General features: G+C 43.5%; 1 protein-coding gene across 4 annotated transcripts in view; it reads right to left on the bottom strand.

The window, feature by feature from the left end:
* TOM1L1 (target of myb1 like 1 membrane trafficking protein) overlaps positions 1-26,619 on the bottom strand; it is a 572,142-nt gene that overhangs the window by 45,575 nt on the left and 499,948 nt on the right. Inside the window, exon 4 of one of the 4 annotated variants that reach the window (XM_039502155.1) lies at positions 18,751-18,894. The exons of 1 other annotated variant lie outside the window; for it this stretch is intronic. The gene's annotated coding sequence lies outside the window, so the exon portion shown is untranslated. Of the gene's footprint in view, positions 1-18,750; positions 18,895-26,619 lie in introns of those variants that run through there. 2 more of the 4 variants (XM_039502156.1, XM_039502159.1) reach the window with 2 other exon arrangements.

Below are 26,619 nucleotides of genomic sequence, written 5' to 3'. Positions count from 1 at the left end.
TTAAGCAAATCGTTTTTAAGTGTAACTTGGGGTACGTAAGAGAAATCAGACTCCTGAAAGGGGTACATTAGTCTGGAAAGGTTGAGAGTCGCTGGATAAAACGACCTTGTCTACACTAGGAGTACTTTGCTAGTATATCAGTAAAGCACTCTTGTGTGTGAACACAGCTATATTGGCAAAAATGTGCTTATGCTGCTACAGTTTATTGTGATTCCCTGAGCTGGCATAAGCTATACCAGCATATGTGCAGTTTTGGTGGTATAACGGCATTTACATTTCGGCTTTTACTGGCATTGCTATGTGAGTAAAAATAATCACACCCCTAAATGACAGAGCTGTGTCAACAAAAGTTTCAAGCGGAGACGAGGCCTAGCAGTTTAGAATAATATCTCTGATTTTTAAATAAATTAATGAGAAATGCCTTTATCTGATTTAATCTTCAAGCCACTTCCCAAATGCTTCTACACACACACACACACTCTCTCTCTCTCTTTCTCTCTCTCTCTGACTTTGAGCAGACTAGATGACCTCCTGAGGTCCCTTCCAACCCTGATAAAAGGGGAAAAAACCCAACACATTAGGTTGTTTACTTGAACAACTAATGATATTTTATATAAAAATAAATAAATCACAAGGATGATTTCTGGCACTGTTTACAACAGGATTAAGCCTGATATTTTGGCAGGGATCCATTTTTAAACTGAGATTTGCTGGGGTCATAGATATTCCCCACCCCACCCCCCAAGAGCAGCCTTTACCCACATTGTCTTAATTGAAAGTCAGTTTCTATTTCTTCCTTGTTATAAAGTGCAACAAGGATAGGATCAGCAGAAATCTCACTGTAGCTAAGACAGAGGCTTGTTATGGTCTGTGCTGGTAGCTGAACTCCAACAAACAGCTAAAGGACTAGATCAAATCCCCTTTGCATAATCTCCATTAGCTCATTGCATTCAGATAATAGCAAGCCTAATCAGGAGGCCTTTGGGTAAATTAATGTTTGTCTGATTTGGGATCCAATCTCTCAGACTGTGGAGCAGTCCCTGAGTGTCTGTCTGTTAATATATTTTTAAAATTAATTAATGGCACATTTAATTTGCTATATAGGAAGAGGACAAAATGTTTTGTGGGATAAAGTGATGGTTATGTTTAGTTATGCCCAGTAGAGGGCAGTCTTGCTTAACTAACTGAACTTAGTCACCTTTATTGATGCATCTGATTTATGGAAAAGGGGATCCAGTAGAGAAGCCGCATCCCAGGCATGCTGGAGTTTATCATTTAAATATTCTGGCTCAGGCACAGCTCTTGAGCCTCAAAAATGCTGCCTACCTAGCTGGAAGGGAGGAACTCAGTGTTATCCAGTACAAAGCACTCTGTAAGGGAGGGCATAGAATACAGCACTGGGGGATGTGAAGTCTTTCGGGACTGAAAGGGACGGGAAGCATTGATGGCATATTTGTAGCAGAGATGATGTAATCCAGATCACGGCCCCACTGGACTAGGTAGTGTGCGAATACTAGTACCAGACAGTTCTTGCCTTTTTCTGTCATCTTGTCTGTGGAGGAAAACAGCAGATAACTGGTACCTTTTTAAATTGTCAAAGGGAACGTCTGAATTGGCAAAGGAGCCTTTTAAACTAGAAGCTATTACAAAGTTTTCATTCCAGGGAGATCCTGGGTAAATTTGGCCAGTGGTAAAATAAAATTTTAAACAAAATGCAATTGTCCAATTTAAAGAGGAACTCCTTTCTAAATTATACTAGCTTTATCTAATCCCACCTACAAAGTCTCTCTCAGGAGTTCCACTGGGCCACACAGCAAGACATCAAGATTCCATATGGTGTATATATAACTCCAAGTGCTACAAATCTAGTTTAATCTGGTTGTCAGCTCTATTAAAGTTAATGATGAAAACCTTTCACATCTCATTCCTTGCTGCTGTACAGATTTCCTCACCTCCCATGAACAGCCTTAAAGAGACATTGTATTATTAATCAGCATGGCTTTTTATTCCAGTTATGCTGGACCAGAGATGAAGTCTTTAGATAGACCTTGACATCTACAGTTTTCCTGAAGCCTGATACAGCTGCCTGCCTCTTTTTCAATATTTTGTTAACTCCTTTGCCAAGCACATAGTTTAGGAATCCTCTAAAGACCTTTAGGAACTGAAGGAGTCTACATACAATTTTCAGTTCCAACAAGGGACTTTATTATTGTGATATTCCCTGTAATTATCAGTTTGGAAAACAGCCCTGAAAGAGACTGAAATCCTCATAAACCCTATACAGCAGCAGGAGGTATGGCCTTATATTGAGAAGGTCATGGTGCTATCAGTAATACTTCAACCACCTTGCAGAGCTGCTCCAGGCAAGAGCTTAGGTTAGCACTAATGATTTCTCGTCTTTTTTATGTCAGATTTGGGAAAATAAAAAAACCCCACACTAGTATTTTTTAAAGGAAACGTTAAGGGAAATAATTCTCAAGCACTGTGTCCTCATTAAACAGATTCTCTGGCTGCCCATGAAAACATCATATTGGATATTTGAGCAAATTGACAAAACCGAGAGAGCTGGGTGGTTAAGTTACGTAATGGTAGCTCCTTGTCACCTTTCGAACCCCAGTTCAAATCCATGCCCTCTCTAGTTAACGTAATGCCTTGCTGCTCCAGGGGCTCTATCCTGTCCTAATTAACCAAAAGTCTCAGCTGAGCTGTCTGCAGGATTTTAATTACAGAGTTATTAATCCACGGGGAAAAAGTTGACAGATGTTTCAGGTTGGTCGGAGCAAATTAAAAGGCAGGTGCCTGGCATAAAAACTCAGAAACGATCAAACAAATAACTCATGCATGTTTAGCTGGTCTGAAATGAATAGTGTACATTGTACCATTCAGTGTACTGCACAGAAGAGGGCAGGGGGACATTTCTTCAGAAAATCCAGCTTAACTAGCCATCCAGAATATTAACATAGAATCTCTCTCACACACCTTTTAAAGATAAAGAGGTCCATGAGTTTATACTCTTAAAGGAGCCACAATGTATTTTGTGAAATTTTGTGCCCATCTCACTTCTAGACAAGAAAAAGTTCCAATATTTTCATAGGTCCTTTTAGTTTCGCAAAACCTTGTACAGAGCAGAGATAAGCAAAATAACCAGCCATCTATTTTTTGGCCATTGTTACTGTACCTGGGTTCATGCTGCACTGTGGAACTTTTAAAAGACTAATCAGAACAGCCCACAATAGACAACATTTAGTCCACCCACCCCCCTTGATGCCTTGACCCATCAGATATAAAAAACCCGAGTGCAAGTCTACCAAAGAGAGGACAAGCAGTCACTGGCTTAGTTTGCAGCAAGGGAGATTTAAGTTAAATATTAGAAAAAAACATAAGGGTATTTAAGCTCTGGAATAGGCTTCCTAAGGAGGTGGTGGAATCCCTTTCACTGGAGATTTTTAAGCCCTGGTTACACAAAGACCTGTCAGGGATGGTTTGGGTACACTTGGTCCTCCCTCAGCACAGGATCTCCTTCCAGCCCCACCTTTCTCTGATTCTATGCTGCCTGGAGGCTTCTCTCTTCTCCAGTACTTATATGACTGATCCATCAGTTGTCTGCTGTACTGCGCCGGCAGAGGAGACAAAGGAAGTGAGTGCAGCAGCAACTCTCATACTGTGACATCGATAAAAAAAGGCACTGAATTTCCTTCTTCCCCTCTCCCTAAGTGAGGCAACCATTAATCTACTGGCTTCCTAGAAAAAACAAAGAACCAAAGTCTGTTCAGATTTGAGGCAAAGCATTCTTTATAGGAGAGGAAATATTAGGATTCCATCTTCCTTCGACCACATTTCTCCCTTGTTAGCTCTCTCTGTCCAGCACTGTACTCTGGCTTGTGGGGTTCCTCAGGGTTGGTGTTAATAGATTAATGCATGTCACCTTAATGGAGATTTATGGCAGTGTCACTTCCATGACATGCTAAGCCTGAACTAGCCTGTAGCGGGGGAACTCAGCTATTTCCCAGGGTGCACACAGCCTCTAACTTTGCACTGCAGCTAGCTGGATGCCTGTATCATCCATACAGCTGACTGGTTTGCACAGCTGCCTGCATTCTTGAGTGTAAGCCCTTTGCAAAGTAAGTTCTGTGAGGAATGAAACCTGCAGATGATGCCATGCGCTGATACTAGGGGTGGAACACTAAGAAAATACTTTCTGTGGCTGTGATGAAATTCAAGGCAGAGGGTTCAGTGCATTTCTCACACTGTATGTGCTACTCTGGCTGTCTCTCCACAGTAAGGTTTTTGGCAAACATTTCCCACCAGTGCAATCCCCCTGGGGGGTATTAACATAGGGAGTGCAGGAATACATGAGACTCCTGTGGATGCCAGTATTTATTAACTCTGTCATCTAACCCTCTTAGATCTAAATAGCACAGTGTTAAATACTGCAGGAAACATGGTGGCTATTTCCACAATTACTCAGGGTATGTCTATACTACCCTCCGGATCGGCGGGCAGCGATCGATCCAGCGGAGGTTGATTTATCGTGTCTAGTCTAGACATGATAAATCGACACCCGAACGCTTTCCCGTCAACTCCTGTATTCCAGCGCTGCGAGAGGCGCAGCCAGAGTAGACGGGGGAGTGGCAGCAGTTGACTCACTACATGAAGACACCGCGGTGAGTAGTTCTAAGTACGTCAACTTCAGCTACATTATTCATGTAGCTGAAGTTATGTAACTTAAATCGATTCCCCCCCCCCCCCAGTGTAGACTGGGCCTTAGTGGTTTTGTCCAGATCCTGTAGGCAGCTTTGGAAATCTCATCTCTTGTGTTAGCAACCATGGGAAATCTTTGCTGAAAAACTAAGTAGCATATACAAGACCTTGCAGTGATCAGTAATTGACGACCAAGATGAGTTGAATGTAGGATGACCAGATAGCAAGGGTGAAAAATCGGGACAAGGGGTGGGGGGGTAATAGGCGCCTATTTAAGAAAAAGACCCAAAAATCGGGACTGTCCCTATAAAATCAGGACATCTGGTCACCCTAGTTGAACTGTATGTTGGGAAGTTGGTAGTGAGCAAGGGCCTATCAGATTTGCTTGATCTGTTGGCTTGCTTTGCACTGAGTTTGACAATGCGAAGAATCTGTCTTCAGTAGACCTGTTAGCTGAGTTTGTAACCAGTTAAGCAACCTGCTTAAGCACTAGAATTCTTCAGCCTCCCTTATGCGCCTGTGATCCCACTGTTTCAGGGCACTCATTCTTCATACAATCACAGGCACACCCATGCAGCGCTCTCTCTACTGAGCTTATCTGCTCAGTCTTGTGAGCAGACAGACTATTGACACGCGCTAGCATCCTGTTCTTAGAGAGAAACAAAAAACTCAGAGCAACTCTTTACTCCTGACCTTTCTCAGCTTGGAAGGATCATCTTCCTTGGCCTTGCACTGATGCTTTCTGAAATGTCACTGACACTGTGAAGGGTTAATGCAGTATGGTTTGAAAAGGGACTACATTAATGCACATAAGGGAACTTTTAGTGCCCATCAGCAGGATCCACATGGGCCAGATGGTGCACAACGCACCGATGCCCAATAGAATTTACTATTTACCCCTGCAAGTGTGGACTTCACTAAGGTGCTGTGCAGACAAGCTCACTGTTGATAAATAACTTGTCTTGCAGCTGTCCTACTTCGAGGAGCTTTTGAGATATTTGACAATAAGTAACTCAACTGTAAATTGTCACACTTTCCTCAAAGTTACAAGTTTCATGTTACAAGATATTTCTGGCTAGCTAGAATGAATATCAGTTCCTGGCCTTGGATACAGACCCAAACTCTAGAAGAAAAGTAGATTGGAGAAAGTAGATTTCAACATCAAGGATAACAGAAGGCATATGACTTTCAGTTCTCGGAGAGTACTTTCTTATCCCACAAGTACAAAGCATGGGAATTGTATGTGAGAATTCCGAGACATGGAGAGACACTGTACTACTTATGTTTATTTCTTCTTTTTCCAAAGAAAGGCCACCAGTGATTTCTCATTTATTTTGATCCGCTCACATGGTGTCCTATAAATGGAACGAGATCTATTCTTCGTCCGTAACTCCTATTAATCCCTTGTCCTGTACCCCACTGCAAACACACACATTTACTAATATATGGAACTACAGGATTAGTGCTGAACATCATGTCACTTACTTACATGGCATCCTATTCCCCCATCTGCTTGGTGACTATTAGGGTGACAATTCTGCAGTCTGATCTGTACAGCAAACCTTTATGTCCCTACAGATTCCCACTGAAGTCAGTGGGGCTCTTCACAGGTCTGTCTGCGTGGATCAGATTGTAGGTTGTAAACAAAGAACAGGGACCTTTCCACTTTATTAATTTCTAATGCACTTATTAATTTCTAATACACTTTGGAGATTCCAAACATACAATGGCCCAGATCCTAAGCGGGTATAAATAAGAGCATCTGTTTCCCTTCGGTACTTATAAGGCCTCCATTACTGCTGTATCCAAGTGCCTCATAATCTTTAATGTATTTATCCTTCAGAACACCCCTGCGATGCAGGGAATTAGAGACTAAGGTCCAATCTTCAAAGTTATTTAGTTAGTGTTAGGCAGCTAAATACCTTGGAGGAGCCAGATCTAAGTGACCTTGCCCGTGGTCACCCAAGAAGCCAGTGCGGAGCAGCAAATTGCACCCAGGTCGCCCACATCCCAGATTAGCAGCCTAATCACTGGGTTGTCCTTATTGATTTATGTAGCGCTACACCAGTTTACATTTCCTGAGACTCTGGTTCACGCATTCTGGGGTTTATTGGAATGCAGATTCACCAGGGCCAAGTGAGTTTTTTTAATATAAACTAAACTTTTACGGGGGGCTTTTAAAAGTTTCTCCTAGCAAGGTTTTAAGGAGTTTGCAACTATTGTTGTTTTGTTACCGTACGTAGACACAGAAATATGCAGTACACGCATCTACACAGTAGTAGAGCCTAACCTCATAACACCAATAAGGTTAACGCAAAGCAATGTTATTCCTGATGTCGCAGATAAATCATGTTTTCCACCACTACACACAAATGTACTGAGCTATAGCTAACCTTTCATCTGGAAGGCAGAAGTACCCCCGACCCCTTTCAATCTGGAATTCTCTAACCACCCATGGACAACAAGATATTGTGCATCTATCATCAATTTTCTGATTCCCTGGGGAACAAGGCTGCGAGCACAGAGACTCTGGCAAAGGCTTGTTACTCATAATTTCTTCATTGTGAGTTCATGCCTATCCTTAATTTGGCTCAATTGAGCCAAATCCGAATCCAATTGCACCTGATAATACAACGCATTCAAATCAAGGTCCCTAGCTTTAAATCAGTATTCTGGTTTGACTGGCCTCTTCTCATTTGAATGGCAATATACCGCAACCAGTGCTCATTCTTGATTTTGAGTTAACAGCACATCACTGTCCTTCAAATGTGGTACTTGAGCTTCGGTTGAACTCCTGCTGCTTTTGTTGCCCAGTCTATTGCAGAAAACATTCAATACAGCCCAAGTCACCAGCAGACTTCATGAACGATAACCCTTATATCAGTGCATTAGAAGCAGCAGTGACTTTATTGGAACCAAGAAGATTCAGTGTACGATACTTGCTGTTATTGTTTTATCAGTTACAGCTAAGATATAATTTCTTTGAAATGAGTTGCCAGAGAAAATTCTACTGAACAATTTTTTTTTTTTAAAGAATAATAGAGGCAGGCGTTTATCTTATCTGGACCACTTACTTGTTTAACAAGCCATGACAGAATTTGGTCTGCATCTTTAGTATTAAGATAACACTAGGTATCTGTACTATAACTCATAACCTATCTCAGCTCAGCTATATTCCATCACCATCTCTTAATACTCACGGAAAAAAATAAGTTGTGCTGCCAGCAGTTCACTTTATCTCTTAATAAAATGTAAGTAAGCAAAGAGTATGGGTGCGATTATAGAAGCTTAAGAAAAACAGTAGACAGGAAGATAGAAATTGATCATATGTAGCTTACCTACCCGGTGCTAAAGTCCCATCAGATTTTACAAGCAAAGCAGACAGGCTGGGTCAGTATTTTCTAAGGAACTAATGGGTGCTGCTGAAGTGTTGTTGTGTTCCACTAGGTGGCAGTCTTACCTTTAAGTCAGTACAGGACCAAAGCAGCAGGACAGAGCTAGAGTCTCTAAGTTCCATGGCCCTTTTTGGAAGGGTCTGGATTGTAATATTGGTGTCCTGATCTAATTCTACCTTGGGTAATTAGACCTTGCTTGAATTTTTAATTGGACATGGCATTGCTCTTCACTTCCTCCGCCTCTGAATTATGTTGCTGTGTGCTGTTAAAAAACAGCTGTTGCATTTCATCCAAGAGCTGGCTTGGCCTCAGCGGTAGGAAACACGATTTGCAAGTTAGTTTGTAATTTACTCTGTGGTCCTTTGGGATGAAAGCCACTGGTGTTATTATGAGAGAAGCAATTAAGAACACCTGAGAGAAGCCCTAATGTCAGGTCTGGGCAATAATAATCACAAGACCAATTCTTCTGTGTCAAAAATATATCATGCTGGTAATTACACATACTGAGGAAAGAGGAATTTTCAGCAAAAGCAACAAAGAAAATGTCTTTAACCAGACAGGACCCCCTCCCCACATTGTCTCTATACATGTTAATAGGTAGAAAAGGTATTTTGCCTCTTAATCATAGTCTGCTTTGAAATCTGGCCCAATACACGTACTGTATTTATATTTATGCACTCTAGGTAACCAGACAAGGCTGGATCCTCAGCTGGTGTAAATCCACATGGCTTCATTGGGCTACACCAATTTATATCAACTAAGGTTACAGCAGGGAGTAAGGTCTGAAAACCAATGGCCAATATGTAGTGCCTTAACAACAGTCAGATGGGCAAGCATCGAAATTTGGATCTGACTTTGGATCCAGACTTCTGAGGTGGAAGTGTGTTCTGTGCTCATGTTCTGATTCATATAATAATCTCTTTGGGAAAAATTTTCAAAAGCACTTAAGTCTCTTAAACAGGAGTTAGACTCAGAAGCCACTTAAGTGCTCTTGAAAATTTTACCCTTGATCTATATGCTGTTCACACGCATGCGTGCGCGCACACACACAAACACACACACACTGTAAACATGTTGCATTCAACATACTGAAAATCTATTAAACATTCAGAAACACCAGTTATGGGGAATTATGTTTCAAAGTCTCTTTGTTTAATGCAGACCAAGACCTTCAAGTATGAATACTGAAAAAATATTTTTCAGCCACCAGCTCAATAGCAAATCATAATAACTAAACCCTATGAGGGAATATCATTGACCTTTCCCAGTACCTCGTTTTCTTTGCCTGGGGATGTTTAATGTCTTGATGCAATCAGTCATTTTGGGCAAATCCTAGTTTGGCAAGTCTTTTGTAATTCCACCTGTCTTATGAAAACAGTTAATATTTAATACCTAGCCATCAATAGAGTCGATCTGCCATCCCTTGTGATATTTTCTCTGTTCCAGCTACATTTTTAAATCACACATTTTTCCAGAATGACTGATTGCATTTTTTTAAAGCTAGCAAAGCTTGCTACTTTGCCATTTGTTTTATGAGAGGGAACTTAGTGTGTTGATGGTGTGTTTTTTGGTTTTGGACAAGCACATTTTCCACTGGAGTTTTGTAGTTTTTCAGAACAACTTTCCCAGGAAGATCAGAGCCATGGTGCCACATTTCAGTCACATATTCTATGCTATAGACCTGTATTCTACATCTAAACAGGACTTTAAATTCTGCCCTCACTGCTACTATTTCAGCACTGCCTAATGGAGTTGTGGTTCAGGTGCCTCATGTTCCCATTCTCCTCTATGGGTCAGTCTTCCTGACTTGACTACATTTTCCATGATGTCCAGTGGTCTCTCCCTTTGGCTGAGCTGTTGCAATGCATCATGAGAGTTACACAACCAGACAGCACGCTGGGAGCGGCAGTCTGGCTAGGGAGCCCAATTCACAGGGGAAAATGTGGGCATGAAGCATCTGCAGAGAATAGGTTGAACCAACCAAAAAAGAAACATGTTTATTTTTATTTTCACGATGGAAACTAGAAAAAAAAAAACTCAGCAACAATCAACATTTTCCCCATGGAAAACTGCATTATTTTGGAAAACGCATTTTCAGTTGAAAAACATTTTGACAAAAAAATCCCAACCAGCTTTAGTGTAGAACCAAATCATTAATGTAAAGGAAACTGATGCATAAACATCAGATTATTTTATACTTTCTATACATACTGTATGTTACTGGTTTATCCCTTCAAATGCTTGCTATGTAAATAACTTGGTCTTGTTTATTTCTTTTCCAATTTTTCCTGCTCTATATTGCTAAAGACATAACTGATTAGGCAAGAGCGAGGAACTTGTCTGAATGAGTCCTGGATCAGCAAAGACCTGTTCTCATATATAGGAGAAGATAAGCTAGGCCAGGCAGATCTTATCTTGCCCTGTACTCGTTAGCATTCTATAGGCAGTTTGGTTATGACTTTTTGGGGGGCAGGATATGACTCTTGCAAAGGCAGTGGCAGGTGACACATCACTAATTCAAATGCTACCTTCAACAAATACTTTCTGAAAGCTAGAGGGGCACTGCTACAGAAATACCTGCAGAAAATATACAGCAGATTTTAAAACTGTCTCACCTACAGCAGGAGAGAAACGCTTGACAAGGGAGAGAATGTAGTTTTGATTCATATTTCAATTCAAAGTGAAAACAAATAATATTTGTAAGGGATGCAAACATCTTGTGCAGAACTACAGCGCCTTATGTCCAGGAATTTTTAATTCCAGAGTGATAAAAGGAAGGTCCATGGCTCTTCACTATTTGACTTTGGGCAGCTCATTGAATCTCTCAAGTTAACATGGTTCTAGTCAGTTTTGCTGCTGCTACTGGTGGTGGTTAGTGAAACTGACAGGAATTATGTCAATTTCAGACCACAGCTGCCTGTGGTTCCAGGGTCCCAGGTTCCATGGCAGGCTGCCAGGAATCCGGGGAACCCCTGGGTCTTTGGTAGCCCTCCTGGAGGGCTGAAAGGGAGCCAGGAGCCTGGATGCCCTGGGAGTGCCAGCTCCCAAGCTCTATGATCCCTCGCTTAGCAGGCGGCTGAGCAGCCAAGTGGGCAAGCTGGCAGGAAACCAGTTTTGCAACCTGCCTGTGGTCCAGCAGAAGGTGGTCATTGGGACACTGCACCCCAAATTCTTTGGTGATATTATGCTAAAATTCTGCTGTATTTTATGCAGATAAGTATTGTGAGATGTCATTGGAAAGGTTATGATTTGCGGATTATGATTATCCTGTTTGTATGCCTGTGTCATTTTTGTTTCCAAAGTTATGAATATTGGCTATGTATCTATTTCACATGTCACTGTTCCTGGGCAGTGCCCACTAGGCAAAAGGCTCTCAGTCTAAATGGCTGGCTGGGAAGGGCCAATTCAAGTTAATGAGCCATCAGAGAGAACAATAGACCTTAGGAGAAGCTTATCTCCCACCTGGGGAGCTTTTCTGAGGACAGCCTCCAAGTAATGGCTGCTGTGACACTACAGGGACATGTGACCAGTTCACCTGGTGCTGGACTCCATCTTGGGATGTCAGTATTTTTCCACTGACTGGAGTGGGAGCCAAGCTTTGAAACAAAGGATTCCCGCCATACGCAAAAGCTCTATAAGGCAGGTGAGTGACAGCATCATGGTTCTTCATTGACTCCCCACCCAAGAAGACTTGTGGAAACACCTAAGGAACAGAGACTGAACTGGGGAAAGTGCTGGACCCAGGCTAAAGGGATTTTTAGCCTGTGAATGGAAGAGCTGGGGATTCCAAGCTGTAAGCAAGTGCAGCTGGCCCCTTAAGAATCTGCAGCCTGCTTATACCATCACTTTGGATATGAATAGCAAATTCTCACCCTATCTATGTAGTATATTAAGCTTAGTTTGCGTTCTTTGTTTATTTGCTAGGTAATCTGCCTTGATCTGTTTGCTATCCCTTGTAATTACTTAAAATCTCTTTTGCAGTTAAACTTGGTTTTGCTTTATCTAAAACCAGTGTGTGGGAGTTCTAACTCAGGGCAGAAAGCGGTTGCATATTCCTCTCCACATTGAGGGGGGGTGGTGGTGAGTTTTATGAGCTTATGTTATACAGTTCCCTGTGAAGCACAAGATGGTATAATTTTGGATTTACACTCCAGAGAGGGTGTATGGCTTAGGAACTGGGAGGTGCCCTAGCTGGAGCCTTCCCATGCAGGGGCTGGTCAGAGTGTCCACATGTACCTGCAGCTGGGTGTGTCCCTACCTGTATGTGTGCTGGTGGAAGTGCAGACTGGAGCCTAGAAAGGGCTTGGTAGCTTGTCACAGCAGTACAGTGTAAAAGGGAGCCTAGGCTGGTGAGTCAGGGGGGCTCAGTGGTACCCCAGTTCCAGGTGGCACCCTGGGGGGGGGGGAACCCATCACAGTCATAATCAAACCATTCCCATGATACAGTTTAATTTTGATAAATTGGCAAATTCCAACAAAACATTTTTTCCAGCCAGCTCTACTCATTTCTTCATCTAGAATTTAATTTTTTTTAAGGACTGACAGTGGACTCCGCACTCTACAAGACACAAAAGAAGAATATAGTCCCTGATATGATGAGCGTGCAATCAAAATATGCTGTGGAATGCAGGTAATTATCTTTACTTACCTGACAGACGGTATTGTGAGACTAAAGTAGGGGTTGCCAAAACCTTTGGCCTCTCAGCTGGAAGGCACTATACAAGGGCAAAGTAATCAATGTTCTACTTCAGTAGCAAATACCGGTGGGGATTCAGCTCAGGACTCTTTCTTCCCTGGACATACAATAGTAGAGGTAACACAAGAACAATTTCTTGTTTTAACTCTTTGGAGTGTTGGGACATTCTCCCAAACATTCTCCCCTAAACTCCTACAATGGAACATTGAGATAAGATTAGAACAGTACATACTGACTACTAACGAGTATTTCGTGCAGGTTCGTTGGTAAAACATTAGAAACTGTGTTATCCTGCACAGTTGCCAACTTTCACGCAGTAAATAAGCTCCCCGACTTTCACAATAAACCAAAAATCAAGCTAACCCCATTTCAAAACAAGGCCAAAACAAGCCAATCCCTAAGAACCCCAACACTCTGTGACTAGATCTGTGTGCAGTCTGGGACGGTGGTGGGTCTGCTGTGCACCCCTGACTCTCTCCCGCCTTGCGCCTGCTTGCCAGGAGCTGATAAAAAAAAAAAAAAAAAAAAAGCAGCAGCAACAAGCTACAAGCCAAACAAGCTGTAAGCCAAAAACTAGCCAACAAGCAACTCAGAAGCCAATTAAGCCAAAAAACAAGCCCAATTTCTGCGTTGTTTTTCTTTGCGGGTTTGGCATGTCTGTTATCCTGCTGAGCAGTGCCTCCTCTTCCTCCTGTTTTATTAAATATAGGCTACCAGGTACCTGTACAACCAAGAAAAGGCGTGTCTGATTCATAATCAAAGATGATATCTAGTACCAGAGTTATTCACCAGGACTTTGGTAAAATAGCTGCTGGATCTTACTTACACACACTTACTTAGCGTAGGTTCTCGAGCAAGGAGAAGGGAGCTGGAACTCTTGGGAAATCTGATGCTGGCTTGCTGTGATCTCAAGAAAGTCACTTACTTCTCTACAGCTTAGTTTGCTTAGCTGTACAATGACATAATGCTCCTGATCTACCTCACAGTCATGTTGCCAGACTTCTTGGAGATCTTTGGATGAGAAGTGCTGTGAAATGGCTTTGAAACGGACAGATTTGGGAGCCAATCAATATCTGCCTGATACTGTAGTTATTTCCATTATGAAGACTCTCATATTGTTTTCATCTCTTTTATGGCCTATTTCATGGCCTATTCTGATGAGTTAGCATTATCTAATACCTCTTTTATTGCTCTAAAGTTTCATGTGTCCCCCTCAGTGCTGTGTCTTATTTCTTCCTCACAAACTGCTTGTGAATTGCCTTGGCAGATAAGTCAGCCGACTGATAAGTACTCTCAGAATAAGGCTTATGGTTCACCGGACATCAGCTCATGCTGTCAGAGCTGATAACCTTCAGCTGGGAAAGTTAACAATAATTTCACAATTGCAATCATTGACCTACTGTACTGTATGTGTTACAGTTTTATAGAGTGTAGCCAGAACGTTCAGCTTGGCAGAAAGTTGGGATATTGTAATGAAATTTTATCCAAGATGATGACTGCTGGCTATGAAATCTCAGTAGCCAAGTCAATGCACCATATCTCACCGGAGAATAAAACCCCTTATTTCGAAGGAATCCAACACATGTTGCAGAGCAGCGTGGTTTAATGGACGGGGCACTGGAGTGGGATTCACAGGACCTGGATTCCATTTCCAGTTCTGCCTGTTGCCCCTTTTCCCTTCCCACCCTTTGTCTGACTTGTCAATTTAGATGGCAAGTTTAGAAGACAGATAGTCATACAAATGTATATGAGAGACAGACCCTAGGTATACTGCCAACAGAGATTTCTGAGATTTATCTCATTTATATGATAAATGATTTTCAAATGTAATCATCTCAAAGCCATTTGACTGTGCACGCAACTGCCCTATGAAAACTCACCCTTATTATGGTTACATTTGTCCCACTCCTTCCGACTGTTGGTTACACTTGCTTGTCTTGTTTTAATTAGACTGTTAAGTATTTAGGAGCAAGAGCTGCACTCTGTGCCTAGCACAAGGGCCCTGATCCTCAGTGAGTCCTCCAGATCAGTGGTTCTCAAACCCAGTCTGCCGCTTGTTCAGGGAAAGCCCCTGGCAGGCCGGGCCGGTTTGTTTACCTGCCGCGTCTGCAGTGGGAGCCACCATCGGCCGAACCTGCAGATACGGCAGGTAAACAAACCGGCCCGGCCCGCCAGGGGCTTTTCCTGAACAAGCAGCGGCCGTAGTTTGAGAACCACTGCCATAGATCTCATTGTTTTTACCACCCGGAGACAGCATTTCTGGGACTTTCATCTTTAGCCCATTTCTTGCTGCAAGATTTGCTTCCACTGAGCGTCTTATTAAACTTTCCTTTTCCAGGATCTCTGATTTCACTGCCCGACCCACATCAACACACTTAGCAGGCTCTCTAAGCGGGATCAAGAACCTGAACATCTTCTTCCTCTTGCTCTCCACCTGGCTGTTAATAGGTGAAACGTGTAAAACCCGTTTCACAAAAGCAGTGTCCTTGCGAGTGCCCTGCTGCGGGGGGTCTGTGTATCTTCATGTATGGAGCCAGTGGCTGGAAAGATGCGATGAGGCAATGGTGCTAGCCTTGACCTTCAGCTCTTACACGGCTGCAGGACATACATTAGGGCTTGAGAACTGGGCCACCAGTGACTTATAAACAGGTTACCACTGTCATGTAGGCATGAACTATTTTTATAGCGAATTTGCAAGCTGGAATCATTTTGTAAAAACACTTATCTAGTTTTCTCTATTTTTACTTGTAAATGGGAGCAGCAGTTGTGAAGACGCATTCCCTGCCTCTCAACTCAAATGAGAGGAGACAAGCCAGCCTATGATAAACATAGGACAACATTTCAGGTTAGGGCAGGTGTGAAAAGAGAGGAAGAGGGATTGCCAGACTGAAGGACGGTCCTTGGCATAGCACAGCAGAAGACGTGTATCAGAGCAGGAGATGAAGGGATGGCTGAAGAGAAGTAGGCCACGTCTACACTACCCACCGGATTGGCAGGTAGTAATCGATCCCCGAATCGATGCCCATACTCCACCTCGGCAGGAGGAGTAAGCGGAGTTGATGGGGGAGCCACGGCAGTCGACTTGCCGCCGTGAGGACGGCCAGGTAAGTTGAACTAAGACACTTTGACTTCAGCTACATAGCTGAAGTTGCGTATCTGAGATCAACCCACCCCCCGCCCGCCCCAGTGTAGACCAGCCCGTAGTTAGGAAATTGTGTGTAGGGAACAGACATAAGCATAGGGGAAGGGTAGCACAGAGCTAGGTGAGAGCAAGCATCTGTAGCATTTTATTGATAAGGACAAGGAGCTTGAATTGAATAAGAGACATCAGACCAAGAGGGGGATGTACCGTGGGGGTAGCAGAGGAAGATACTAGAGGGGAGAGGGTAAAGCACCTCTGTGCAAGACAGGGCTGTTTGGGGCTGAGCTGAGAGTATGGACCAACTTCGCGCAGGAACTAAGGACTACCACAAACCTCCACTGCTCCAAGTGCAAGGTACACTTCTTTGACCTTGTCTCTCTCTAACAAACACCGAGCAGCACATAAAACAAAAACAAAAACACTACACTACCCACACAAGGATGAGAGAAAGAACTACCTGTGAGAGATGTAGGTACATTGTATAAAGTACTCCTGGAAGGGGCTATGATGAAAAAGGCAGTCCAATACCCTGTACAGAATAGCAGCTGCATTTTTTAAATTGACTGGAGGAGAAACAGGGAGAGATTACAAAGCCAGATAAGACAAAATCATCGTCATCACAGAGGTGACCGCTGTTTTAAGCCAGTAGGTAATGTAGATTGAAACAGGAGTGGAAGCATTCACCACACCGACCAAGAGGAGGACCACCTGCTGGAGACCTCAGCTTACCCAACCCAAGGAGAAGAGTAGGGCTCCCCTCTGCTTTTAGCCTCTGGGTTTCACTGTGGAGACAGTGAGGAAAAGGCAGGAGTTCTGAGCAGGAGACTTGATGTAAGGGGAGAAGGAAAGGGATCATAAAACATAGTTCTAATATTTACTTAGGCTCTGATTTTTATCATATCGAAGCTGGGATACACCACAAACCCAACCCAAGCTGTCCTGAAATATTTACAAGAGATCTGCACAGATAAGTCCTTCCAAATAGTTAACTATTTAAGACCAATGGGAGAAAAATCAAGTTGGAAACATCTTGAGAAGTTGAGAATTCGAAGCTGAAATGAACCATCTCTTGATTCCATAATGAAGACCAGCAGCACCTCCATTTGATTTCAGATCAACTTGCTTCAATCCATCACGCTTTCCCTCTCTACACATCCCCAGGAGGCTGTTCTGCTAGCAGGCTGTATTGACAGCTTGGGTTTAAGTTTAAACCAAGGCAGTTTTTATAGCAGCAAGTACACTGGGATGCCGCATAGTCACAGTGTGAATCCCACTAAACTGCTTATCAGCCGTGACCAACAATTTATATTAAAAAAAATTTATGACTAAATCATTGGGGCTATAAGTAACGTACGGCTTAGAGGAGAAGAGCTGGAGCAAATGATTTTGTTCCCATGATTCATCAGAGGGGCTGATCATGATCTTGGTGGGTTGGAACTTTTCCATTTCTTATTTTTTTTTTGAAAGAGAAAAAAGGGTTTAACTGAATCGTGCCGCAACCTGACCAATGTTTTATTTCAGCCCCTAGTCTCAGTGCTTATAAAAGATGCTCTGATGATTTAACCATGTAAGACCAAATCTCAGTGGGGGAATATTTGGAAAGTGCTGAATGTATTATTGGTATTACAGTAGCCCCTAGAAATGCCTAGCTGCCCTATTCTGCTAGGTGCTCTGCAAAGTAAGAGATTGTTTGTGTCAAAGATCCTACAGTCTAAATAGAGATGAAGGGTTGGAGGACATGAGGGAGGCTCAGCGTGGTGACGTTCACATGCTGATCCGCGGCATGGCCAGGTATAACTCAAGTCTCAATCCAATGCCCTGCCCACTGGATCATGCTACCTCTTGCTAGATGTTAAGGGAAGATCAAAGGAAGAGGCTAGGCCAGTGGCCTCAAGGGCTACAGCTAAAATGTTGTGACAAAGTGAAAATGAACTGGGCTGACCAAGGCACATGGCACAGGAGGTATGTGCTACATTCTCTGCACACGATTTGTACGACCTGTGCTCAGTGGATAAAGTTCACCCCCGTGCAGAGACACCACACAAGGCTCTGTGCACCACTTATTCCCTGTTTAAAATGTATCCTGCACTGGAAAATAACTGTGCAAAAGAGGCATCGGGGAATTACAAGTTGGCCATTTTTCATTAACTCCATACCAAATGGGGCCAGTTCACAAGTAAAAAAGATGTTTTGAAATTGAAAAGGTTTTTTGCACAATTCTCAGCCCTGCAAGCTCAACCCCATGACCTGTGAATCAAGATTCTTGCAAGGTTCTACAGATTATGCCCTCATAATTACACCTGTGCAATTCCATTGCTTTCAAATTGTGCCTGTTGCCTTTAAAGGCTTTGCCAAGGTTTAAGTGACTGGAACACAGTAAATCTCTCTCACCCTCCCACCCCCCAGCACAAAACAAAGCCTATATTTAGAAACAGACCAATTGCCACATCTTTAAATCAGGACTTATAATAATTACACAAACATAGCTACTATCCATAAAATAATAAACCTCTTCTATAGGCACGGAGTGATGGGGAAAAGCCTTTTAACTTATCTCATCAGTTTGTTTTGTTTTGCCTTCTGAGAACCTGCTTCTCTGAAGTGATCCTCTAGCTGCAGGACTCCTTGTAAACAGAAAGCACATACCACAGGGATGATATATTTCTATTGTCTGGGATGTGGAGAACAGTGCTATGGGATGGACATTAAGCCATCACTGCAGATAGAAAATGGGAAATCATTTTCATGACTTTGGAATCAGGATGCATTTTCATAAGTTCATAGTGCACCACTGATAACAAAAGCAATTTACCCACCTGGGAACCTGATAGATCTTCCGGTCCAAGTTGTGTCTCTTCTCTTCTGAAAGCCTCCAGTGAAAGGTGGGACAGGGCTTTACCCCTTATCATCTGGGCCCACCCAGAACCAACTTCTCTTAGATTCACTTGTTCATCATATTCCTGCAAATGAATGAGTGGCACAGTTTTTTGGGGGGTGGGGGACTCAGTTCCTGTCTCCTTGACAGCAGACTGATTTCATAGCCCTTTCTGTTATTGGAATTAATAGAACCAGTCCGAGAAAGCTCACTGCTCCGTCACAGGCAGAACAAGCATGGCCATTGTCCAGAAAACAAACTTGTGTGACATAAATAATTGTCAATTTCTTTCAAAGAATATGAATATCTTCCTAACTCCACAGCCTTGTGAGGACAGGTCTGACCAGAGAAGATCAGATTTAAACTAGAATGCAAATAGTATGAGATTATAACAGCATCAGTTACACTGAGCTTGAACATGCCTTTATGGATTCTCTAAGAACTGAATCCTGCATCCATGGGTGTGGAGGGACCCACTTGCCGTACAACTGTTGCTCTCCCACATGGGTAAAAGTGGGGAGAGTGACAGGATTCTGGGAGTCCATACATCCCCAACACACCATGGAGGCCAGTTCTCTGCACCAGCTGAGTGCATCCCATCATTCCCCCCACAGGCTGACAGTTACTTGTCCAAAGGGTTTGGTGTATCCTTAAGACTAATGATGAACTGATTAAAAACCAATAAGCAGGATCTATTTGTGAATTATTTGTTCCGCAAAAGAGGGGCTAACTTTAGATCTATAGCTCCGCTCACTGTACAGATGGACAAAGGAAAGCACAGAAAGTGTAAATAACTTTTCAAAGTCCCCCCAAAAGTCTGAGGTACACTGCCGAGCTGAGACCAGCATTCCCGCCACCCAGTCCTGTGGTCCAACTACCGGTCAGTGTCTTGGCCAGCTTGACTAACTTTCCGCTGCTGACACAACTTCACATGGGGCCTGCAATAGCTCTTTCTCCTTGCGCTGGTTTTTCTGTATCACCTGCTTTACTAAGTGATTATTCTGTTGACGAGCGAGTGTAAAACAACCATCTAAAGCATGAAGATGGAAGAGCATGGCAAATGAATGCGTTTAAAATGCATTTAGTGTGGTGTCTCTTCATTCCTTTAATGGACCGGTTGGTCATGCCTGTAACTCGGGGAGAGTTTAGTGCCCAGCCAATTAATTCACTTGATACATCTGCTAAACCATCACATCTGCCGTTTTGATTCAGAAAATTCTTTTCAGTAAAATTCTTTGAGCTCTTATCAGCCATTACTTTAAAGGGTTCATGGCACATAACCTCTAAAGAGAGCATCCAAGCAAGCAGTAAATGGCTTTGTGCAGAATTTGTTTAAGCAAGCACCCCCATAATTACAAAGGCCTTTCAACTCTTTGCTCAGAAGATGACGAATCCATGGGTTTCTGTCTTCCAAAAGGGAATACAAAAACACAGGCTGATCTATTTGGATTTATCCGCAGTGGCTCAGAGGTTTGTCACGGCTGCCAGCTTGCTAATATTGTGAGTGCTAAAGAATGCTCATCTCATAAGCAATGCAAATGGGAACCCAACCTGCTGTTTCAATGAGTAGATGGTAGAGTTTTCTTTGACAGGAGCACTGGCAAGGTGTCCAGCTCTCACATTTAATCTGATTAACTTTATTTTTATTATAACATCCATTAGCTATTGACAAATCTATTGGCCTTCCAAATTAAGGACCAAAATAAAATACCAGCTCCTCTAATGGACAATGCAAGGTGCAAGCCTTATCTTGATGTCCCTTTGCCCTCACCCAACAATTCCTTTCTTGATCGCAGGCCAAATATTGAAATAATTAAGAATTTGTTGTATAGAGGACTATCCTGATTAATCATGAAAAGCTAGCTGGTAGCATTGGGGTTCTTGGTTAGAGCCTGAGAAAGGAAGCCTCTCCCCCTTCCCGGCAATCCAATGGGCAGTAGAGGGGATTGGAATAATTCTTTGGCGTCCAAATGTATTTTGGGCCTCAAGTTGCTCGGGGTTCAGCTGAAGATGTGTGTTCCTGAGGTCTTCTTGTTAGTTCTGTTTTGCCAAAAGGGCTGCTTCTGGAATGGGATGTTGTTTTGCTTGCTGAACTTTTAGTCCTGCTCCCCTTGAACAAAGAGGATTTTGTTTTTTTTTGTTTTTTTTTGTTAGGAAGATGCAGTGATTCACATCTTTGACAGTGTGAGAGTGCATTACACACTTTGCTGCTCGAGGCAGAACTGGCCCCACCTGTTTAGAATTAACCTGCCCAAGTACCTCATCACCCTCACATACATCAGATGACTTATTTTGTCATGGTCCAATCCTCTTTTCCTGCTCCAACATTGATCCCAATTTTTAATTCAGCTCTTGCCAGGCATAGCTGCTATTCTTACCTAATGCTGGTACCACTTTTAGATTCAGCTCAGGATGGAAGTCTGCTAGTGGCTTCCCTGATACGCATCACTTATGGTGACACACACATATCCTTCCAGAGTCCAAGGAGACCTGATCTTAGGCTGCGCAGAAATAATGTATAGAGAATCACCGAGAGCTGATTGAGAAAGGGACTGAATTGAACCCCAAAAGGGCATTTAGAATTCACAAGCAAGACATCTGGGCCTGTGCTGAATTCTTTTGAACAAATATGCCTTTCCCTAGCAGAAACCACGGGCTCAGCCCACATCTGCTGCCTTCAGTATTTCTATTCATAGCTTGTACAACTGGGAAATGCAGAAAATCTTGTTTACATAGCCAGAGGCTAAGATAAGGTCAGTTACTCTGCTACAAACATCCAGACCTTGGAAATGCTCTTATTCTTCCTATTATTATTTCAGTGTTAAACTGTTCTTGTGGTATTAAATCCCACTCTGTCTACTGCTCTAGGAGCGATTGGTCAGGATGGAGGAAGTTATCTGTCACAATGGCAGCCCTAAGTGGGAGGTGTTCCCACCTTCAGAGGCACCCACGCAGGGGTCCAGCTTCGGCCACTCTTACTCACTCCAAGTAGTCCCTTACTCACGGAGTAAATCACCACTCAGTATGGCAAAGGGTGGCCGAATCTGGTTCATTATTAGCCAACCATTTCACATCTGTCCCTCATGATCTCTTTTCCTGATTGTGATAAATCCTTCTGAAATTAGCTTTATCATGCCAATGCCTTAGACATTCCCTCTTCCTGTTTCCCCTCCCGGGTAGACAATTCTCCTTCAGTGTTAGCTGAGTTATTAAATAGTAATTCCTATGTAACTAAGATTATGGTGAGGGCTGGTAGGGACCATGTGCATGTTAATATTAAGATAAACAGATCCCTTTCCAGAAATACCATGAAATTTACAGAGGAACATTATGTCAACAATAGCAGCCGAACCATGGAGAGGGAGATGCTGCTGCATGTAGGGGAGATGTCTTGGCTCAAGTGCACTTTGTAATTTAAGAAAAGGATTATGAGTCCAAGCAGCAGCAGTACCAAGCAATTAATGAAACTGCTCTTTTGGGAGGACTCAGTGTACTCTCTTAAATATGTTGAAAATTACCCACAATCCCTGAAGGGCTCTACTTGGAACAAAAGCCAGATTTAAACCCTGAACTTAATATAATAATGTGGAATAAATCTTGAGGCTGCTAGTCAGCAAGTTCCCTCTACTTCTTGCTTTAAGTGGTCATTCTACCTGCTGCACACATCTCTAGTGCTGCACGACTCATCGGGGGATTATGGATCTAACATTTCGTTTTAATATTTTATTTCTGCTAATATTTAGTTCAGATGTAATATGTTCGACTCTCACCATCTCTCTGGGTGATGGAAGACAAGGCAGAACTGGGCTGCAGAAAATACAGAATCCCATTCAAAGTAGCCAAATAAAGCTGTGACCCAGCCTTTGTGGTGTTCCAAGCAACAATGGCTCATGTCGCTGGCCTACACATCTCCAGGGAGAAGGGACAGATCTAAAGCAGTGGCTCTCAACCTTTCCAGACTACCGTACCCCTTTCAGTCTGATTTGTCTTGCGTACCCCAAGTTTCACCTCACTTAAAAACTGATTGCTTACAAAATCAGGCATAAAATACAGAAGTGTCGCAGCACACTAGTACTGAAAAATTGCATGTTTTCATTTTGACCATATAATTATAAAATAAATCAATTGGAATATAATTATTGTACTTACATTTCAGTGTATAGTCTATAGAGCAGAATAAACAAGTAATTGTCTGCATCAAATTTTAGTTCGTACTGACTTCATTAGTGCTTTTTATGTAGCTTGTTGTATAAGTAGACAAATATGTAGATGAGTTGACGTACTCCCTGGAAGGCTTCTGTACACCCCCAGGGGTACATGTATCCCTGGTTGAGAACCACTGATTTAAAGAATCTCTTCTCGGGGAACGCTGAGGAGACAGCCACAGTTCTGCAGCATCATCCCAACTCCCTGGAGAGCTGCTTCAGTGGTGTTTGGGGAGGGAATGGAGCAAAAACCAGCTGCTTCCCCTAGCTAAGCTTGTAGATTTCAATTCCAAAATCTGATCAAGAGTTGATGCTGTGCTGGGCCCACCATTCTCCCCACCCCCTCCCCAGAGGCTGTTCCTGAGCAGTTGCAGGGGGAATCAACCAAGCAGGGGGTTGGGCTAGATGACCTCCTGAGGTCCCTTCCAACCCTGATATGCTATAAGCATAACTCCTGTTGGCAGTGTGCTGATGGTGCGGAAGGTGGGTTAGCACATTTGCACATGATGGCTGCTGTACACAGAGGAACAACTCCATAGATCTGGGGATGCCCTTCAGATGGATCTGTGAAGGTGGGAGGTATTGCACCTGCACATGTGGTAGCCCCACAAATCTCCTCCAACAAGGGGGACAATTTTTCTTAAAATAACTGTGATGAAGTTCATGGAGTTTTCCGTTCCCCTGCCTTTCACTTGATATCAGTTCTTACACTGCAGTATCTAAGCACTTTCCAGTAGTGCATTAAGTGGTAGACTGTTTGAAAACAGGGCTCAACCCCCCAGATTCTATACTTAAATTTCACTGACCAATTGTCGAGTGTAAACTCCTTAGGCACTATAACAGCGAAACATGGAGTCACAGATGGACCCCTGGGGTACTCCCTCTGTCTTGCCATCCAGGTAAGCTTACTTTTGTGATAGATGGTCCCTTAAACCAAGGATCAGAGCAATATTTAAAGGACCAGTCTCTTACCTCAGGTCAACTGCACCTTAGATCTCAGACCAAAGACAATGCTTGTAGCCACTTGTATAAAGATTTATTACATAGAAAAAAGAAATGAGCATTATTTACAAGGTTAAAGCATATATACACACAAATGAGTTTCAGTCTTAAGTTTCAAAAGGTCATAGACGTTTTTATGATAAACTATATCTGTCCTCTAGGGCTAACCCAGGCTAAGAAGCTGGGGATCCCTTGCTTATGCCTAGAAATCTTGCCCCACTAGAGTCCAAGCAGCAAAGAGATCCAGTTTCTTCTTGTTAGGGCTTTTTATTGTGTTCCCCTCAGTGCTCTCAGCCAATGAGCACATTTACTTGTAATTCATCTCCATGGGTGCTGGGGGAGAGCAAACAAAGTCTTTTTTCCTCTTTAAGATTCCATACTAGTTCACCTTGGTGTTAATGGGCCTTCTCAGTTGGGTAGGACATGGCACCTCCCTTTTGGAAGCCAGCATTTCATACTAGTTCATACCTCTTTCCTGTCTGGTGATTTACACAGTTACAGAGGTGGACAATGCAGACACTTAAATATTACCTTATAACATGGGCTACAGATGTTATAAGTGAGATTAAATGCACGCAGCAGTTTACAAGCGTTCAGTAATGTCTGAACACCAAGCACATTTTTATAATTCCAATACCTATATTAACAGACAGGTGAGCCAGGCTAATTCCAGCTATGTATTTGTCAGTGTGCAGTTGAGATAAGGGCGGGGCTAAGCATGAGCTGGCACCTGGTTTGCCAGCGTCACATATTCTCAGCAGATCATGGTTAGTTAAAGATGGAAAAGGAAACTCGGATCATTGAGTCCATCCCCCATGCAGCATGTTGTTCCCTTATAAAGGACATATCGGATAATAAACAGGTACTCAACACTCAGCCATCGTAAACACTGGTTCAGATTACCCTGTGTTTGCAGAGATCACCCAGAGTTATTTACTAATGAGTTAAAACAAGCATTGCTAATTGTTAAGCATTAAACTAAACTCCAGGTGAGATCACAAATATAACAGATTTATTTGGGCATAAGCTTTTGTGGGTAAAAAACCCACTTCTTCAGATGCAGGGAGTGAAAATTACAGATACGGGCATAGCTATATTGGCACTCGATGCATCTGAAGAAGTGGGTTTTTTACCCACTTATGCCCAAATAAATCTGTTAGTCTTTAAGGTGCCACTGGACCCCTTGTTGTTTTTGTGGCTACAGACTAACATGGCTACCTCTCTGATATTTTAAAATACAACAGCGTAATCATTAATTACATTCACTGAAACTCATATCCAAAATACAGATAATGGATGGTACATACTTAGTTTCCCTTCACAGTGGAAAAAAAATATTACCTAATATTTTATTTTTTTTGTTGCTCCCCATTTCTTAATAGTTACCATAATCAAAGCTGGAGAGTTTGTATATTTGAGCTAGTAATTCAAGGCTGCCTATAACCGTGATTGTTCCAAACCTCATTACCGATACAGGGCCATCTATCTACATTCTTATTCTGCACCTTTCATTATGGTATCTGAGTGTGTGACCCGTGTCGGTTGGCCCACCGAGCCTCTAGGGGGCGGTGGGTTGCTACTGTCCCACTGGCTGGCCTGCATCAGGCCGTCTGTCACTAGGGAATTAGCAGAGGGAGGGACGCCGGCAAAGGTCTACGGCGCCCCCCTCAGGCAGGGGAGCGCCACCAAGGGTCTATGGCGCCCCCCTCAGGCAGGGGAGCGCCGGCAAGTGTTCACAGCGCGCCCCTCAGGCAGGGGAGCGCCGGCAAGTGTTCACAGCGCGCCCCTCAGGCAGGGGAGCGCCGGCAAGTGTTCACAGCGCGCCCCTCAGGCAGGGGAGCGCCGGCAAGGGTCTATAGGGCTATCGGGATTTTGCTACCCAAGGTGGGTTGGCCGGGGGAGGGAAATGCAGGCCCACCCAACTCCACTGTGTTCCAGCCCAGGGCCCTGACAGTGGCGGGGTGAGGGTCTCGCCACCAGGTCAGTGGGGTTCCTCCGCAACACGCTGACCAAATAGACTCACCACACTGTGCAGTTCTGTCCCTGGGCTCCTTCCTACCCGGTCCCTTGAGCAAGTCCCTCTGGTCCATCCAGCTCGTCCGGGTATTCTGCTGCTGGCAGCTCCGGCTCCCCCTCCGCCTCAGGCTCCTCCAGTTCCTCCGGGTACTTGGCAGCGGGCAGCCCTGGTAGCCCCTGTCCTTCCTCCAGGTCAGGTTTCTCCTGGTCCAGGGCCTCCCCTGGACCAGCAGCAGGGTCTGAAGGGAGCAGCCAGTGGTCTGCGTCTGCATCTGCCTCCCTCCTTGGTGCTGCCCTGACTGGGCTAAGGGCTCTGCCCTTTATACTTCCTCTTCCACCCCTCCCCTTCCGGGGGGCGGAGTAAGCTGGGTCTGGCCCCGCCCCCTAGGCTGAGAGAGTGGCTCTTCACCCTCAGGTTCGGAGGGAAGCCACCCTGGCTTCCTACAGAGTGCCTAAAACAGGATCACAATCAGAGCTGGGTAAATACTGCAAAAAAATGTTCCCATGAATATTCCAGTGAATTCTAAAGTGAATTCGTTTAACAGCATTTGTTTTCATAGAACCTTTGTCTATTACATTTTGTTCAC

Source organism: Mauremys reevesii, linkage group 15 (assembly GCF_016161935.1).
Source record: "Mauremys reevesii isolate NIE-2019 linkage group 15, ASM1616193v1, whole genome shotgun sequence".
NCBI classification, from domain to species: domain Eukaryota; kingdom Metazoa; phylum Chordata; order Testudines; family Geoemydidae; genus Mauremys; species Mauremys reevesii.
The sequence above is the reverse complement of the archived record's forward strand: the minus strand, read 5'-3'. Positions and strand labels throughout refer to the sequence as shown.